General features: G+C 40.0%; 1 long non-coding RNA gene across 1 annotated transcript in view; it reads left to right on the top strand.

The window, feature by feature from the left end:
• The first annotated feature begins 3,546 nt into the window (after nucleotides 1-3,546).
• Nucleotides 3,547-16,524, top strand: part of LOC123370611 — a 29,738-nt gene continuing 16,760 nt past the window's right edge. Inside the window, exons 1-3 of the long non-coding RNA XR_006579480.1 lie at nucleotides 3,547-3,774; nucleotides 13,331-13,399; nucleotides 13,747-13,819. This is a non-coding gene — a long non-coding RNA (uncharacterized LOC123370611). The remainder of the gene's footprint in view (nucleotides 3,775-13,330; nucleotides 13,400-13,746; nucleotides 13,820-16,524) is intronic.

Raw genomic sequence — 16,524 nt, 5'->3', positions numbered from 1 at the left:
GCAGAAAGAGAAAGAGAGCGTTTTCCCCTCCACCGGAACAATATCCACAAATCTTTCATTAATGGGAATCATCATATATTACACCATTCAATTGATGCTCCTTTAATCAGAGTAAAATCTTGATTACACACACACAGTAAAGGTATGTTATGTTTCCTAACATGAGTTAGCCAGTAACCCAGAAATAGAGATATTTTGTAAGAATTTTATAATGAAAATATTTTGGGTTGGAAGGAAGTGCTTGGGTTTGAGGTGAGCGTTTTCAGCTGTCAGCCACCTATTAAGCAAACAGGAATTATTCAATGATTCACAGCTTTTACATATTACTACTGGAGTGCCAACATAATATCTGTAAAAAGTGTGTTCTTTGCATTCTGAATACCGTATTTGGGTAGTTGATATGATTAAATTATGCTGAAAAAATTGCCATATGGTACAACTCTCTATTAGGAATATATTAGACTAATACAATATGTTACATTAGAACTGTTGCAACAACACTAACAACAGATTGTAATTTCATATGTGCTTATCAAGTAGAAGCTGTTTGTTAGCAAAGCAGGCTTGCTCTTTTAAATCCTTAAAAATAAATTATCAAACCCTAGGTGGGCACTAACCCTCTTAATTCAAATTATTTCAAAAGAATGACTTCTAATAGCCACCCATAATATTAAGCACATCAATTATTCATTCAGAACCTTTGTGATACATCTGTGAATTTTAGGATTTATGAAGGGACAAGTGGAAAGCAGCCACATCAGAATCTATTATTCAAATATTGCATGAAGTACTAAGTAATGATTTTGTTCCCCTTTGAAGTGGACTCTCTGGACTGTAATTTGCCTGTAATTGTTTGCACATTTTGATCGCCCGAATATGGTATAAGATTTATAATGAGCCTACCTCCACCTACTCTTGAAATGTAAGAGACTATAATGGCAGCTGCCAGGTTTTTAATAAATATGAAATGTAATCAAAGTATCCATTTTCCTCTATGATTTCACAGGGCCACCTGCAGTGTGCTGTATCTATGTTCAGTGTAGAATACAGTGGCTGTAAGTAGAGATTTAGACAGTGTCACCTCAAAGACTGGAGGGCCTGAGGTTAGCCAGCCCTGATTACTAAGGAGCCACACCTGGGTATGAATCAGGTGATTCCACTATAAAGAGCAACAGAAAGGAGGAAAAAAGCTCAACAAATTACAGGAGACTCTCAACAAAGAAGACGCAGTGATAGGGAGAGTTTGGAGGCCAGAGCCAGACTTCTGGCCAGGTAAAGACTATAAGTAGGTGTTGAATGAGATGAGGGAGACCAGACCCTTCAGGAAGGAGGGCATAGGTCAGGTCCACTTTCAAACAGGTGTAAAGACTTAGTGTTTTTTTGGAGTACCAGACTTTATTGCCAGCCTGAGTAAAACTGGCAAAGGGTGAATCAAAGGGACCAGGGAGAAGAACAGTCCAAGACACAGAAGGAGAGCTGTGGGGTTCCCTTAGTCAACAGGGAAGGCCTTGAGACCTAACCAGATACTGGAGACTCTGTGCTAGATTAAATAAACTAGAATCCTTGCCCTTCCCAGTCCCTGAAGAGGCAATGTTGTTTAAAATGCTGTGGAATTCTTAAGAGACGCTGAAGCGGGTGGAGAGGGGGCGGAAACAGAGTCTGAGTGCTGCAGAGTGACCTCTGGCCATGAGGCAGCTGCCCTGTTATGCCAATGATCGATATAACTGCAGTGGACAAAGTCATCTCCCAAAGCAAAGAGAACATTTTAATTGCATACTTTCACATCTCATTTTCAATGCAATTGAGCTGAATAATATTAATGCAGTAAAGCAGTATTCTAATTTATGTTTTATACCATAAAATTATTCCCAGCACAAAAATGTAATTACTTTGCTTTCCCTTATCAGAGTTACAAGATGATGAAGAACGGGGTATTTAAGAAATAGTTCATGAAAAACAGAACAGACCTTATTTATCATCACTGAAAAGTCAGTAATATTCTTTCACTGCTTTGTAAGTTCTATAGAGCCATACATGTCATAAAATAAACATGAAGGAGAATTCTTCACAGGTGCTTTCTAATTCTCTGGTACAAAATATTATTCCTTTGCCAACTCTGACAATTATATTGTGAATCTCACAATCATTATACTTCTTAAAGCTCTAGCTACTGGGGTCAGGTAGATTTGTGAGAATTCCAGCTTTATCATAAAAATAACAGTAAGTTTCTAATCATCATGGGTGGAGAAAAAAAGCTTGAAAATGTGATCCCAGAGTAATCTAAAAGTTAGAAAACCAGAAGGCAAATAAAAGAACCCCAAGTTTCATTTCTTTAAATCTCATGACTTCTAAATCAATCGCATGAGTTTGAGGGGAGGAGGTTGAGTCACCATTTTTTATGTCTGTTTCTTTGTGTAGTGGAACAGCGAAGACTTTAATTCGTGTATGTCTTGTCACCATTAATTCCATGTTTCTGGTTTTGGTATTTAGGGTATGCCTACAGTGGAGTCAGAGGTGTGAATTCAACAAATGTAGATATACCTGAGCTAGTGTCAGTATCAATAATAGTGAAACTGCAGCAGCACATCCTAGTGGTACCTGAGCTAGCTAGATCAAAGCTAGCTCATATACAACTACAGTGAAGAGACACCTTAGGGGGCAGCTGACTTGAGCCTGTTGCATATGTCTTCTTGCAGTTAAGACATACGCTTAGACACTAATACGAACGGCAGTACTGGGTCAGACCAAAGGTCCATCTAGCCCAGTATCCTGTCTACCAACAGTGGCCAATGCCAGGTGCCCCAGAGGGAGTGAATCTAACAGGTAATGATCAAGTGATCTCTCTCCTGCCATCTATCTCCACCCTCTGACAAACAGAGGCTAGGGACACCATTCCTTACCCATCCTGGCTAATAGCCATTAATGGACTTAACCTCCATGGATAAATTATAAACACTGTTATAATCCTGCATGATGCTGAACACCTCCTTAAAAAATGCTTAATATCCTCAGCTCCTACAGACTTCCATGTAGCTAAAAGTATTTAGTATCTTGCAAGATCAGTTCTTAGTCTCAGAGTCCATATAATTTCATTATCAGTGTGTCAGTGCTCCACATCTGTTTGTAGAATACTTTCTTAAATTTGTAATCATTTTCAGTGTTCTCAGACTTGTCAAGTGTTTGATATATCAGCCAATATTTATGGAAATAGTTCACACTCAGTACAAATCTGCAAAACAATTTGGCAGGCAGTAACTATCATGTTAATTTGCAACACAGGCAAAACCTGTAACAAATAGTGGTCTGTTCCCTCAAAGTTTGCTTCAGAGATGACCATAGTGTTTTTTATTTTGGAAGGCTTGTATGGACCTCAGGTTTATGAGGCAGTCTTGTGTTTTTAAGAAAAATTCAAAAACTGATTGTGTAGTCTTATGACCAGCAGACAAGCAATTATTCCTTCAATGATGACAGAATTCTACATTCCACTTTCTAAACCAATCACTTGACTGCAGTTGCAACAGCCAACAAGTTCAGTTAGAAGTGAGTGAAACACTAAAACTGACAATATTTTCCCCGCTTTCAGGTCTGAGACTTCCATGGAACTATTGCACTTTAATAAAGTTTTAAGGAACTTTCTTGTGAACTATTTTTCACTAGCTGACTGTGTAAACATGAAGCTTGGTCAAACACCATACTTAAGAATTTTGGAAGATGAGTGAGAAGTGCCCCCTAGAAGTCACAAGAACAGAGCACAAACTGGAAGATAGGAAGTGGGTGAGTAAACAGCTAGTAGAACTAGTTGGAAAATTTAAATGAAAGGAAGTTTGGATGAAAAACAGAAATGCATTTTTTTTAACATTAAGATTTCCTACCCATCCCCGCTCCCGCTGTTTTCTCTTACCTGACCTGGCTAGGTAGCCCTTCATATTGGATAACAGGAGTCCTTTGTTAAAGAACAATATTATTAATTTAGATTTATTATTGCAGTGTTGCCCAAAGGCCCCACTCAGGATCTGGGCCCTATCATACTGGACACTGAACACGTGTAGGAAGACACTGTCCCTGCCCTGAAAGGCTTAATCTAAAAACTGCAAACACATGAGACCTAGGGAAAGGGACAAAACATACAAGAAAAGTGACCAGGATGATAGCAGCCATGTGGAGATTTGTTTATATATTTGTCATATTACAAAAACGTAGTAAAGATTATTTTTAGAGCGGGGCCATCACAGTCTGTGGGAAAGCAAGAGAATTTTGTAGTAGTGTGTGGGAGGGTGTAACTGGAGATGGAAACTGATTGAAAGGAAGGCAGAAGGGTGAAGGACAGGAGGGTGAGACCCACTGTAGACAGGGAGAGGCAGGCTGGATAGCTGATGTTTGTGGTAGGACCTAGTGAATTCACAAAGTGCACAAGAGAGAGTAGCATGCAGAGGAGGTAGAATGTGATACAGGGATATAGGCCTGGCATCTCACTTGTATCACTCATTCTACTCTGCCAATACCAGCAGACACATGAGGAAGTTCTACCTGTGATCCTTAACCAAACATTTTCCAACCCTCAGAAAGGTTTGCTTTGACACGGAACCCTAATGGTGTAACCCTAATGTTTGTGAAGTTATACTCCAGGAAGTGCAAATCAATACAAAGAGAGTAAAAACAACTAAACATGGAAAGGCTGGACAGAGGACCAAATTGGTTGTTACTTTAGCAGAACTGGTTCAACCATCCTAGTCATCAACACAGGCACAGGGAACCACTTCAAAATACACTCAAGCATACTTATGGAAATACTAAAACCTCCTAGTGCTCTTCACTCTTTTGAACAACAAAAAATCCAACCACAACCCCCACCTCTTTCCCTCCCCACACCCAAACACACAGATTGTGCAGCAGTACCCATTACTAGCACTGACTTTATTCCTTAGATATTAAACTGCAGCCTACTAGGGTCTGGAGGAATGGTGGGGAAAGGGAATAAGATTTAAACAACTTGAAAAATTCTTTAGTCAGTAAATTATATTTCTGTTTGTCCCTAGTGAATTCCTGACACCTTGGTATACTTGACAAATATGCATTAGCTAGAGTTTCTAATTTGTAAAAATGGCATGCAGAGAAATTCTAAAAAACACTTGTTTCCTTAGGCTGAAAGGCCTGGAAAATTCAGTTCATAATTGCAAGGGATGGGTAGGCCAAATTCTGTCCTTTTTACACAGGAAAGTCTTTCTGAAACTAGTAAGAGATGCGTGTCCCTTGGGTTGCACAGGAATTTAAATATGACCAATTTTGGAGGGGCAGGTTCTGTGCGCCTGCTGCAGTTCCAGGGACAAAGGAGCTCACTCTCCTCACTGTGGCCTGGCCACCACAGCCCTGGGGCCGGGGAGATCTGTAACTCTGCCATAGCCCTGGGACTGCAAGAGCTCTGTGACCCTGCCAAGGCTCCTGGGCCAGAGGAGTTCTATGCCCCAACTGATTATTGGGGGTGTCCCTGCTTCCCCTCCTTGTGCACACCCCTGTGTGTGCCTGTATACAGGGTAGAAATTGGGCTAAACCTGATTTCAGTTGACCAGAAGTGTAATTCTTAGTCATTTTGTATTACAGTAGTATCGATTCTTGGGTTTCAATTCTCCTTTTACCTGCATCCTAGAGACACTGCTGCGACACTCTGTATCTTGGAGGAACACCCTGCACCCCTATGTTCATCCATATAATATGATTGTGTGGTATCCAATGCAAAGTTTGTCATGTCGGTTGTCTTTGGAAGGCTCAAGATGCACTGAGCACTGGTTTTTAATAGTAATGTTATAGGTTGTAATTTCATGTGTATATAGTTATGAAGCTGAAAATGTGTCCTCATGGCTTAAAGCAAGCCCAGGCAAAACTCTCCAGGAACAGAGGGGCAGTTCACACCTCATCAGGGCATATATGGGACAAACCCAGCCCAACCTCACAGGAACAAAGGACACTGACCTAGGTAGCAACAAAGGATCTGTTGGACTCTTGAGTGAGTCACCCCCCTTCCCTTGGTCAGTCAGGGATAATGATGAGGTAATGCTTGCCTGACCCTGCAGTGGGAGGGGCAAAGCCAAGCGGGAAGAAAGAGCATGATAAAAGGGAGAGACATTTGCCATACTCTTCCTCTCCCTTCCACTTCCATCTACAGATACCACCCCCAAACAACTGAAGCACTGATCAAAGGGGAGAGCCTGGCTGAAGAGCAACCAGCCGCCTGGGGTGAGAAGCATCTAAGTTTGTAAGGGCACTGAAAGTGTTAAGATCAGCTTAGAATGCGTTTTGCTTTCATTTCATTTGACCAAATCTGACTTCTTATGCTTTGACTTATAATCATTTACAATCTATCTTTTGTAGTTAATACATCTGTTTGTTTATTCTACCTGAAGCAGTGTGTTTGGTTTGAAGTGTGTCAGAGACTCCCCTTGGGATACCAAGCCTGGTTCACATCAATTTCTTTGTTAAATTGATGAACTCATATAAGCTTGCAGTGTCCAGCAGGAATAACTGGACACTGCAAGACAGAGGTTCCTAGTGTTGTGTCTGGGACTGGAGATATTGGCTAGTGTCATTCAGTTGCACAATCCAAGCAGCTTACATGCTAGAGGCTGTGCGTGAACAGCCCAGGAGTGGGGGTTCTCACAGCAGAGCAGGGTAAGACTGGCTCCCAGAGTTAAGGATTGAAGTGACCTAGCGATCACTGATCCAGATAACACCAGGGGACACTGCTGAACCTTATCCTATCTGGGAACTTTGGCCTCAAGTGGACCCTGCCTGAAGGCACAGGTTTCTATTCAGCTCTCCTTTTCCAGCACTGTGGGCAAAGGAAGGAAATCAAGAACTTCTATTGCTGCTGAGATAGCCAGTCAACAGGAAGGGAGGAGGAAGTTACCCAGCTGGACCATCCCCTTATCACCTCACTCTATAATCAGTAATGGGGTTCTCCTTCCTAAATTCACAGATCCCCATGCAACTGCATCCACAACAGCTACTCAAGAGTTCTACAGCTTCCTGCCATTCCAACAGGCAGTATTGGCATGTTTTTTCCTTTCATCTCCTAAATCAATCAGCTACGTTGAAGAAACAACTCATTTCTACAAAAAGATATAGAAAGTTGTTTGACCTTCACTGAGTCACAAGTGAATGTGGACCAGGGTTTATGATTATTTAACTAGTCAATTATTGTTGAACTGACTGGCTAGAAACAGAACAAACAATAAACACAACTACTACTGCCAAATAAAAAGCCTCACAAATCCTGCCTGTAGAAATCGTTGCTAGATTATTCAGACTAGGGCATTTTTTTTTCTTTAAATGCACTGAGCTGCTACTTTTTTCCCATACTGAAATGAAAAAAAAGCTGAAAATCAGCAATCTAAACAAAAATCCATGTCTATGGCCAATGAAGGTAGCTGAGGTAGGGGGAAGCATCACAAACAATCGTGCATAATTTTACTACCAGTAGGATAGATTATCTGTGTCTGCTTGTGGGAAGCAGCTTACTTTTTACTTATTGACTATTAAGTCACTTCAAAGATCTTAGTAGTCATGGGCAAACCCTGTTCGGTAAAATAAGAACTAACCTTCAGCAATCTAAACAAAAATCCATGTCTATGGCCAATGAAGGTAGCTGAGGTAGGGGGAAGCATCACAAACAATCGTGCATAATTTTACTACCAGTAGGATAGATTATCTGTGTCTGCTTGTGGGAAGCAGCTTACTTTTTACTTATTGACTATTAAGTCACTTCAAAGATCTTAGTAGTCATGGGCAAACCCTGTTCGGTAAAATAAGAACTAACCTGAACCATTGCCAAGAATTCTAACCAAAGCAAATATTGGTAAAGGTTCAAAAATGTTCAGTTCATTGCCCACTCATATTATGCTGTTATCCATTGTTGCTGACCTCTGCACTAGTGGTTCTAAATAGAGCTGGTTGAAACGATTTGGGGATAACATATTAGTTTCAATTATGTTTTCACTGGATTTTTTGGGTCCAAGGCTTTCTGTTACTTCTGAGCTGAGAGGAGACATTTACACTGCAATAAAACACCTGTGACTGGTCTGGGTCAGCTAACTCTGGCTCACTGGGCAATAAAATTGCAGGGTAGATGTTCGGGCTTGTGCCCAGGCTCTGGCACCCACAGAGGGAGTGACCCAGAGCCTGGCTCCAGCCCAAGCCCAAATGTCTACATTGCAATTTTATAGCCCCACAGCATAAGCCCCATGAGCCTGAGTCAGCTGACATGGGCCAGCCCCGGGTGCTTTATTGCAGTATAGATGTACCAGAGACAGAAGGGCTTGGCATGTGAGAAACCCAACTTCAAGTCTCTCTTCTGCTTTATTTAGAGGGACTGTGGAAGAAAAACTCTGCTTTGAATCAAAAATTGTTTTTAAAATGTCAGATTAAAAATAATATCTCGGGATTCTGGGGGGACTGACTCATTTTAGAATGCTTGGAGATGGGAATACGGAAAACTCTACAAAATTCTAAAATATTTTTTTCTTTTCTGTGGCTACAATAACTAATGTTCACTTTATAACTACCATTAGGTTTTGACAACTTTATTAATAAACAGATAACACTCAATCAAGTTTGTTTACTAAATATATAACAGCACAGACAGAGGGGCAAAGATTAGTTTTACTCAATCCAGGGATGCCAGTGCAGCTTAGTCTGCTCAAAAAACCTTAACTCATTACTAACCACATATATACACACCTTATTCTGATTATCATGGTCAGAAAACTCTCCAAGTTCCTTTATTTCACCACATACCCTAAATTTTCCTTTCCCATGCAGTTTGCACCTACTGTCCGAGGTTCTTCAATATCTATACCCAGTTAAGGTTAATGATCTTGTAATAATCACAATAGTTGCTAATTACTTTAAGAAAGCTCAACTAAACCCTCAACAAAACACTGTCTTGTCTTTGATGATCTTGATCTAAGTCACAAATAAAAGCTTACACACTGTTTTGAAAATATTTCCAGCACAGAACTGGAAGTGTAACTCACATAAGTGCAGAGCCTTAAATAAACACATTAACTTTGGATAAATAATTCTGGCTACCACTACTTTAGTGAAGGCTAATTCCATGGCACAAAGGGCCACACAGCTGGCTCAACCAATCAGCTGAGGATTCCACTGAGCTGCAGAAATCCCTGTGTGGGGTAGAATCAGCCCAACAAGCAGGATGTTATGGCTCTTTGAGCATGTTAGCAGCTGGCTCAGTTTAGAGAAGCTCTGAAGCTGCTGTAATTTGCATTGGGGGGCAGAACAAGTCCCCAGCCAGCATCAGGATCAGGGTTGCATAAAGATTGGGTAGAGCCACCTCCACCACAGGTCCTGTGCTGATCAAAGCTCAGACAGGCCCAAGGCTCATGGCCACCAATCACAAATCAAGGGAATGGTGTATTTAGTGATTGGCTTTGATGGTGTAAATAAAACAGCATTTCTATTAACTAATAATAATGCTGTAAACCATTTTATTAATTCATTCCATTATATACAAAACAGTTGAGATTATTGCTGAACTGTATATTTCCATGATTGTGTCCTGTCCTGTAAATCAATATTTGAGTTCTCTGAAATGGCGGTACACAATCAGTAATGGAGCTGGATTGATTTATTTACATGTTGCACAGTGACCCACTGAGGAAAAGGAGCTGGTATCATACGAGGGGACTCACCTGGAAGGAATGTTGGTGCTAGATGCAGGGAATTTAGAATAAGCAGGAGTAGTAGTGCTGGTGTGAGGGAGCCTAAGAGTATGAGTGGTTATTCCCAGGAAAGAAGAAATGCTGGTCATTGGAAGTATAGGAGATGCACCATTCCTGCTGAGTTCCTAACACAGAACTGAAGAACACTGAGGAACACTGAGCTCCTAACTCTGTGGAATTGAGAAAATAGCCAAGATTTTTAACTAACCAACTAACAAAACTTTTTACAAAGTATATTTATTGCCACTAAAAGATGCCATATTGACAGCATCGGAAACTGAAATGCCTGAAAAAGTTTACAATAATTCTTTTAAAAAGATGGTATTGACATTAAAAGGGAAGCATTTTCTTGGGCTCACATAAGTACTGTATATTTGTGTCACATTATTTATGGATTTGTCCTTTTTGCTATTTTATTTATTTATTTATTTTTATAAAAAAGGAACTAAAATTGGAACAAAACAACAAGCATGATGTGAGCTGCAGCTGTAGATATGACAGGATGACTCACTCTCTAATCCAAAAATTCTCTGGTTAACATGATGAGCCAGCCAACAAGGTGCCTATTAATATTATCATGGTGGTGTTTGTGTTGCTAACAGCTGTATACAAGGCACTAGTGTTGGGGGCTACTACTACATTTAAAAAAGACCACTGAACTGCTATCAGATGGTCTAAAAGTCAAGCCTATCTTCAAATCAGAGCTTTGTACATAAGAAAATGTGATTATGGAACACATACTTATAAGTAATGTAGGTCCTCTTGTTTCCATCTACCTCAAAACAGGGAAATCTAAGACCAAGAGAACAAACACAAGCAAAAACCAAAGGAAAATCAAGCAATGGGACACATTCTACTATAAGTTTCACAGGCGTGTCTCAGGTGCCAATTACTTTTCTGCACATTGGTCCCCCCAGATGAAACTAACCAGAGGTTTCTAGTGGGAAGTTTCAAGGGAACAGTGGTATATGCTATTTTAGTTTAAATTTTCATTAATGACCAGGAGTTTATTAATTATTATTATTATATTAATAAAATCCACATATAAAACTAATATGACACTAAGGACAGAAGTATAATATAAAGGGCCTAGATGCACCAGAAACATGGTCAGAAAAGTCACAGAATTAGATTGTTGGGGGGAAATGGAAAACAGATACACACTTGAAAGATAATCATTAATGCAAATATACCACAAGGAAGAGAATCCTGGATAGCAGTAAAGATGAAAGTGATTGAAGGGTGATAATGGAGGGCAAATTAGACATGAGTTTGCAGTGTGATATGGCAGCAAAAAAGGACAGTTTAATTTCAGTTTGTATAAGAGGCACTATGTCACTGATCTGGGAGCTAATATTATGTCTCCATACGGCACTGGTCACCGCACATGAAATACTGTTTTTGCTTTTTTTCTGGTAACTGGGCATTCAAAAGAAACAAATTGCAGTGTGTTCTGAATATAGAAACAAGACTTCTCAGAGACTTTGGAGGACTTTTTTTATAACGAAAGATTAAAAGAACATTATGTGCAAACATTAGCAGTGCTTTAAGATTGGAGATGCAGCAAGACATGGGATGAAATTAAGAAGTCGAATTAGAGGAAAGCTTCCAGCCAGTACATTCCATTAGAGTAAAGAATAGTCCTCTATGGATAGAACAGAGCAAGTCGCATTGCTTGACATATATAAACTGGACAAAATATTAGCAAATGGATTGTAGAGATAAATTCTGCATTGGAGAGAAGACGAAAAGAGTGAACTAGTAAGTCTTAGACACCTCTTAGTTTCTCTGATTCAGAGTTGAATAAGCCCATTTGTCCCAACTTCTTGTTCATCTCCTTGAAAATGTCTCTGGTTCAGTCAAGCACACACTCATTTGTATTTTAAGCTGCCTGATTGCTTAGGGATCTTCTAGCTGGCATCCTGTCCAAAGAGTTTTTACCACACAGTTTACTGCCCAGTTTGTGGAATCAGTACCAAACCCTCAGACTGCCCCTGTAACTTAAACACACACACACACACACTCAGAACTCCACCCAAAAGTGAGAGTCTTCTGGTTTACTTTGTTAAAGGGGAACACAATAGATGTAACATATGAAATGCAGACAGAGGTGGTGCTAACCCATTGGGGGCCCTAAACAGGAATATTTTTGCCCCTCCCCCAACAGATACTAAAAAAAGTGAATTGGGGATCCTAAGCAATTGCTTAATCTGTGAAGCCTAGCGCTGGCACAGAACGCAGACACTTCACACAGGATCCTAACACACTATTGCTCTTAAGCAACAGAAATAGGCTAGAGCTTGGTGAATAACTGATTTTCAGTTTCATGGCAGTTCTGGGGAGGGGGAAAATGGTTCCAGTCAAACCAAATCTAAAGTGTTTAGGAATTTTGGGTGAATTGGAAAAAATAACATTTTAAGTCTGTACTAGAATGGAGGTTGGAACCTCTGTCTCTGACATCCTAGGTGAGCGGCTTAACCACTGGGCTCAAGGTTATGGGTGAAGGTGAGGAGAACAGCAGGACCATCACTACCACCTCCTCCATTGGCTGTTTTATGAATGGCTGAAATCATACATGTCAAATTCATGAATAGTTTTGAGTCATCCAAAGCTACATTTTTCATCAAATATTGTGTCTGAAATTTCACCCAGCTCTAAAATCCACAAAGTACAGATCATATAAAAAACTCAAACATCCTGAATACAATGCCCACCTCTCAGTCACATTCTAGCTCACCTTTCCTTTGGGAGTCCTTCATGGACCATCTGAATTCGAGTAGGCAAGGTTCCCCCCTGCCTTGTCAGGCTCCTACTACTTCCCTCATATTAAGCTGAAAGCGGCTGAAGACCCCAAATAGATCAGCACCTGCTCTTTTTTTTTATAACCTTCCAGTCCTTCTGTAAGGGGACCTTCTGATCAGCCTCAATGTGTGACCCCTGGCCGGTGAGTTCCCCCGCAACTTCTCCCCTGACAAACCAGTTCTCCTGGCTGGGAGCCACCATATTGTCCAAAATGTTTGTATTTCAATAAAGGACCATCTTGATTTAACCACCCTCTATTGTCAGCCCAGCATAACTACCCTATCAAATGTCAGACTAACATGGTGGCAGAGAGACCACACAAAAGGCAACTTGTCCCCATATTCAGAATGGAGTTTGCAGTGTGATAAAAATATAGAGAATTCATTATCTCACACAGAATTCATAAATTGCACAGATTCCCAAATCATCACACATACATTTATCCTGATGCAATTTCCTAGGAAGCACTAAGTAAACTGGTACAGTGAAAGCCCATGTATTCAGGCTGTACCTTATACACTGTTCAGCACTGAAGTGGTTAACAGCATTGGCGTTTATGTAACTCAAGGAAGAGTTTGAATCCTATTAAATATCCTATAAAGATGAGTGTGGGAAATTTATCGTTACCCTGTCCTACTGCCTAATACAGTTTGGTTGCAGACTCATTACTGGATCATACTAGAGAGATTATGTGCACAAACAGAAGTAGAGAAGCTTTTTTTAAAAAAAATTATACATATCGCAAAACAGATGCCAGAAAATACAGCAAAACCTTCAGGAAAATCTTCATTTTACAGTTTCCATAGAACTGCGCTGCCTGTGGATTTCCATTGTCCTTGCTGATAAGTGAACAGACTCCCAAACAGGTACCATGTGACATGCACGTCTCTAATTGCCATTTTCTCTGATAACATGTTCAGCTTGTCTTATCTGTCAGCCATATCTCATTATTATTCAGAGGAAATGCTGATTTGTGCAAAAAAGACAAGCTCTGAGTGGAAGGTATTTATTCATTGAACATCATGCCAGTACGTTGTCTCACAGCATGTGGGGATTTAAAAAATAAATACAAATTTTTCATCTCTCGCACATCCATAGGTGGAGAGTACTTTTTTCTTGTATATCCATAAGCTTTTCTAATCAGAATATTTTGTGTTTAGAAAAGAAAGGTTCACTGTACCATTAATCATATGATTTTATTTTTCTTTGGCAGGTGGAAGCCAGAGAAGCTGAGCAACTTGTCATCTCTGATCACTGAAAGCTTCTTATTCCTCATGGTTTGCAAAGTTTAGTAAAACACCTTTTAAAATCATCCATTCTCAGTGTTATATTACTTTTTTATATGGTTTAAAGGTGTCAGCTTGATACTTGAAAGATTTTATGATTTTGCATTATTTCAAGTGGAATTTGAAAATAATTTCTTCAATTTTACTGTTCAGTTTCTGCCTATTTACTATGTAATGCACATTAGCAGGAGAGTTTTCTGGCATGATCCTGAATTTTTATCTTAACTATTTCAACCAGAATTGGGAGTGGGAGGGAGAAGTCTATGTTAAGAAATGTTAAGTGCAAAGTCAAGCACTGAAAAGTTAGAAAATGTTGGAATTGAGGTTTCCGGTGCACCCTTAATTAGACCCCCTTGTGTGTGTACCCATTATGACACAGTCTTTAGTTACATGATCAAATACTATTTTTCCACAGGACCCTTCTGGTTCTTTTCACCCTCCTTCCCCCACTACTCCTATCCATTCCTGTGCTCCAGCTCCTGCTCCAATCATCTAGGCTCCTCACCATTATACCCTTTGCTGTTATCCTACCTCCCCAGCACCCTGGCTCTATCCTGATTTTCACCTACATGTCCCCAGCCCTCTCTGCTTCTATCCTGCCCACCCCCTTCCATGTCTCTTGCCCCCTCTTACTCTGCTGCTATCCCAAACCCCCCATTCTCTGGCTTCTGCCCTCTCCCCCTCTGCTCCCACCCAACCCCCCGTCTCCTTAAAGCATATTTGGTGTGTAGCATGTATCACAGCTGCCTGTGAGAACTGTTGTATGGCAAGCTGTGGAAGTCTTGGTGTGTGTCACTAGACCTTATGACTCCCCTGCTTTCACCCTCTGCCATGAGCAGTTCTTCAGTGCACTGATATGAGACCCTGCTCCTGGCTACAAGTCCTAAAATGGCTACTACTATTTCTATCGTTTTCATTTGCTGGATTGTATTTAAGTACCTGTGTTCTAGCCACACACCCTCTCTTCCACATTTCTCACTAGTTAACATTACTCAGATCAATAACAACACCCATTGTTTCATGTTTTCTGTGTGTATATATCTTCCTACTGTATTTTCCACTGCATGCATCTGATGAAGTGGGCTGTAGCCCACAAAAGCTTATGCTCAAATAAATTTGTTAGCCTCCAAAGTGCCACAAGCACTCCTGTTCTTTTTACACTCTAGAGAGTTGCTCACATTACTAAACAAGTAAGTGTTACTCATATTTAGTCTAGCTATGTGGAAGCCTCTCTGCACATAATCTAAGCCCTAATGTTTTGGGGCTTCCTGCACTTCTTTCAGCAATGCTGTGGTGCCAGCAGGATTAAACCCTATTTGATGCTGCTGCCACGTATTGCATGAGCAGTTGTCTTTCACCTACTTTCTCTGTGGAATAGCTCTTGATTTCCTCTCACTAGGAAAAGTCTTTAAATTAATTTCCTGAACTTTTTTAAGCCTATGGCCCTCAGAAGTTATCCATGTCCAGTGTCCTTTTCAGTAGTCTTTCCATATAATGATAGGCATGCTGTTATGTGCATTTATTATTATTTTTATTCTGGTAGCACCCACAATGTGCTGGGTACTTTTTTCTGTCGTACAGAGTCCCAAAATAGTTTAATTTATTTTGCTTATTTTCTGTGGTACACTTCAGTAATTTCCCCCCAAGTACCTTGTCAAAAAGGCCTAAAAATATCATTTCAGATGAAGAGATCTTCAAAACTTGATCACAAACACACCAATGTGCCACTTTAATACATCAGAAATCTAGATGTTATTAATTAATGAAAACCATCATGAAAAACAGGATTAAAAAGACTGACAGGTATGGAAGAACTCTAGCTCTCAGTACAAATTCCAGATTGAAGCAATATTCATAATAGTTGCATGACATGGTATGTGCACTGGTAGATGGAGTCCTACTTTACAAGGGGTTGGGACTTTGGTACCTCCATGTATAATGCTACAGTTTGCTTGTGTTACTAGAAATTCTGTAGCTCATGATTGGCCTCTTCTTCTGTTTATCCTTTGTATTCTGTATGGACTCCAGTGAAATTTGATTGTGTTGATCATTTTATTTTTTATCTGGAGCCACTGGTTAAATGAGTATTTAACGGCATGGATGAAATCTCACTTCCAAAGCCAGTGCTCATTTGTCCCTGCTCTCAGATATAATGATCAGCAGGTGGCTTTTTGATAGGACCACCAAACTGGAAGTGATTTGATTTCCATATGTGGAAAAAGAATTTCATTTATTTTGAGTGCAAGTAAAGGATTTATGACCTTGGGAGTGTGCTAATTGAGCCAATTATAACTTGACTCACCTGCCATGATAATAAAATGCCTCACTGAATTCTCTTTGCCCTTGCAAGAGAAATTTTTTTCCTTCTATGCATTAGCTCAGTTTGGGACACTTACTGGTTTAATAGATCCACATCTTAAAACTACTGAGATATTGGAGGATGCAAAAAGGGAATTGTTACCAAAATTGATCCTCATAACTGAAGTCTAATTAATAAAAGGCCATGACCTGTTGTGGGTTACGTAAGCACCATTCTTCATTGCTCTTCCCAGATTATTAAAAATATACTTGAAGGTAGATTGAAGAAAAACATAGCTGATAAGGAAAAAAAAAGTTACACTTTCATATGAGATTTTATGCTTTGTCCCTCTGTTCTCTCAATTTCTATCCTTTTCTTTATCTGTATTCATAGTCAGTGTTTAATT

This window comes from Mauremys mutica, chromosome 5 (genome assembly GCF_020497125.1).
Source record: "Mauremys mutica isolate MM-2020 ecotype Southern chromosome 5, ASM2049712v1, whole genome shotgun sequence".
NCBI lineage: Eukaryota > Metazoa > Chordata > Testudines > Geoemydidae > Mauremys > Mauremys mutica.
This window is presented reverse-complemented; position numbering and strand designations above follow the sequence as displayed.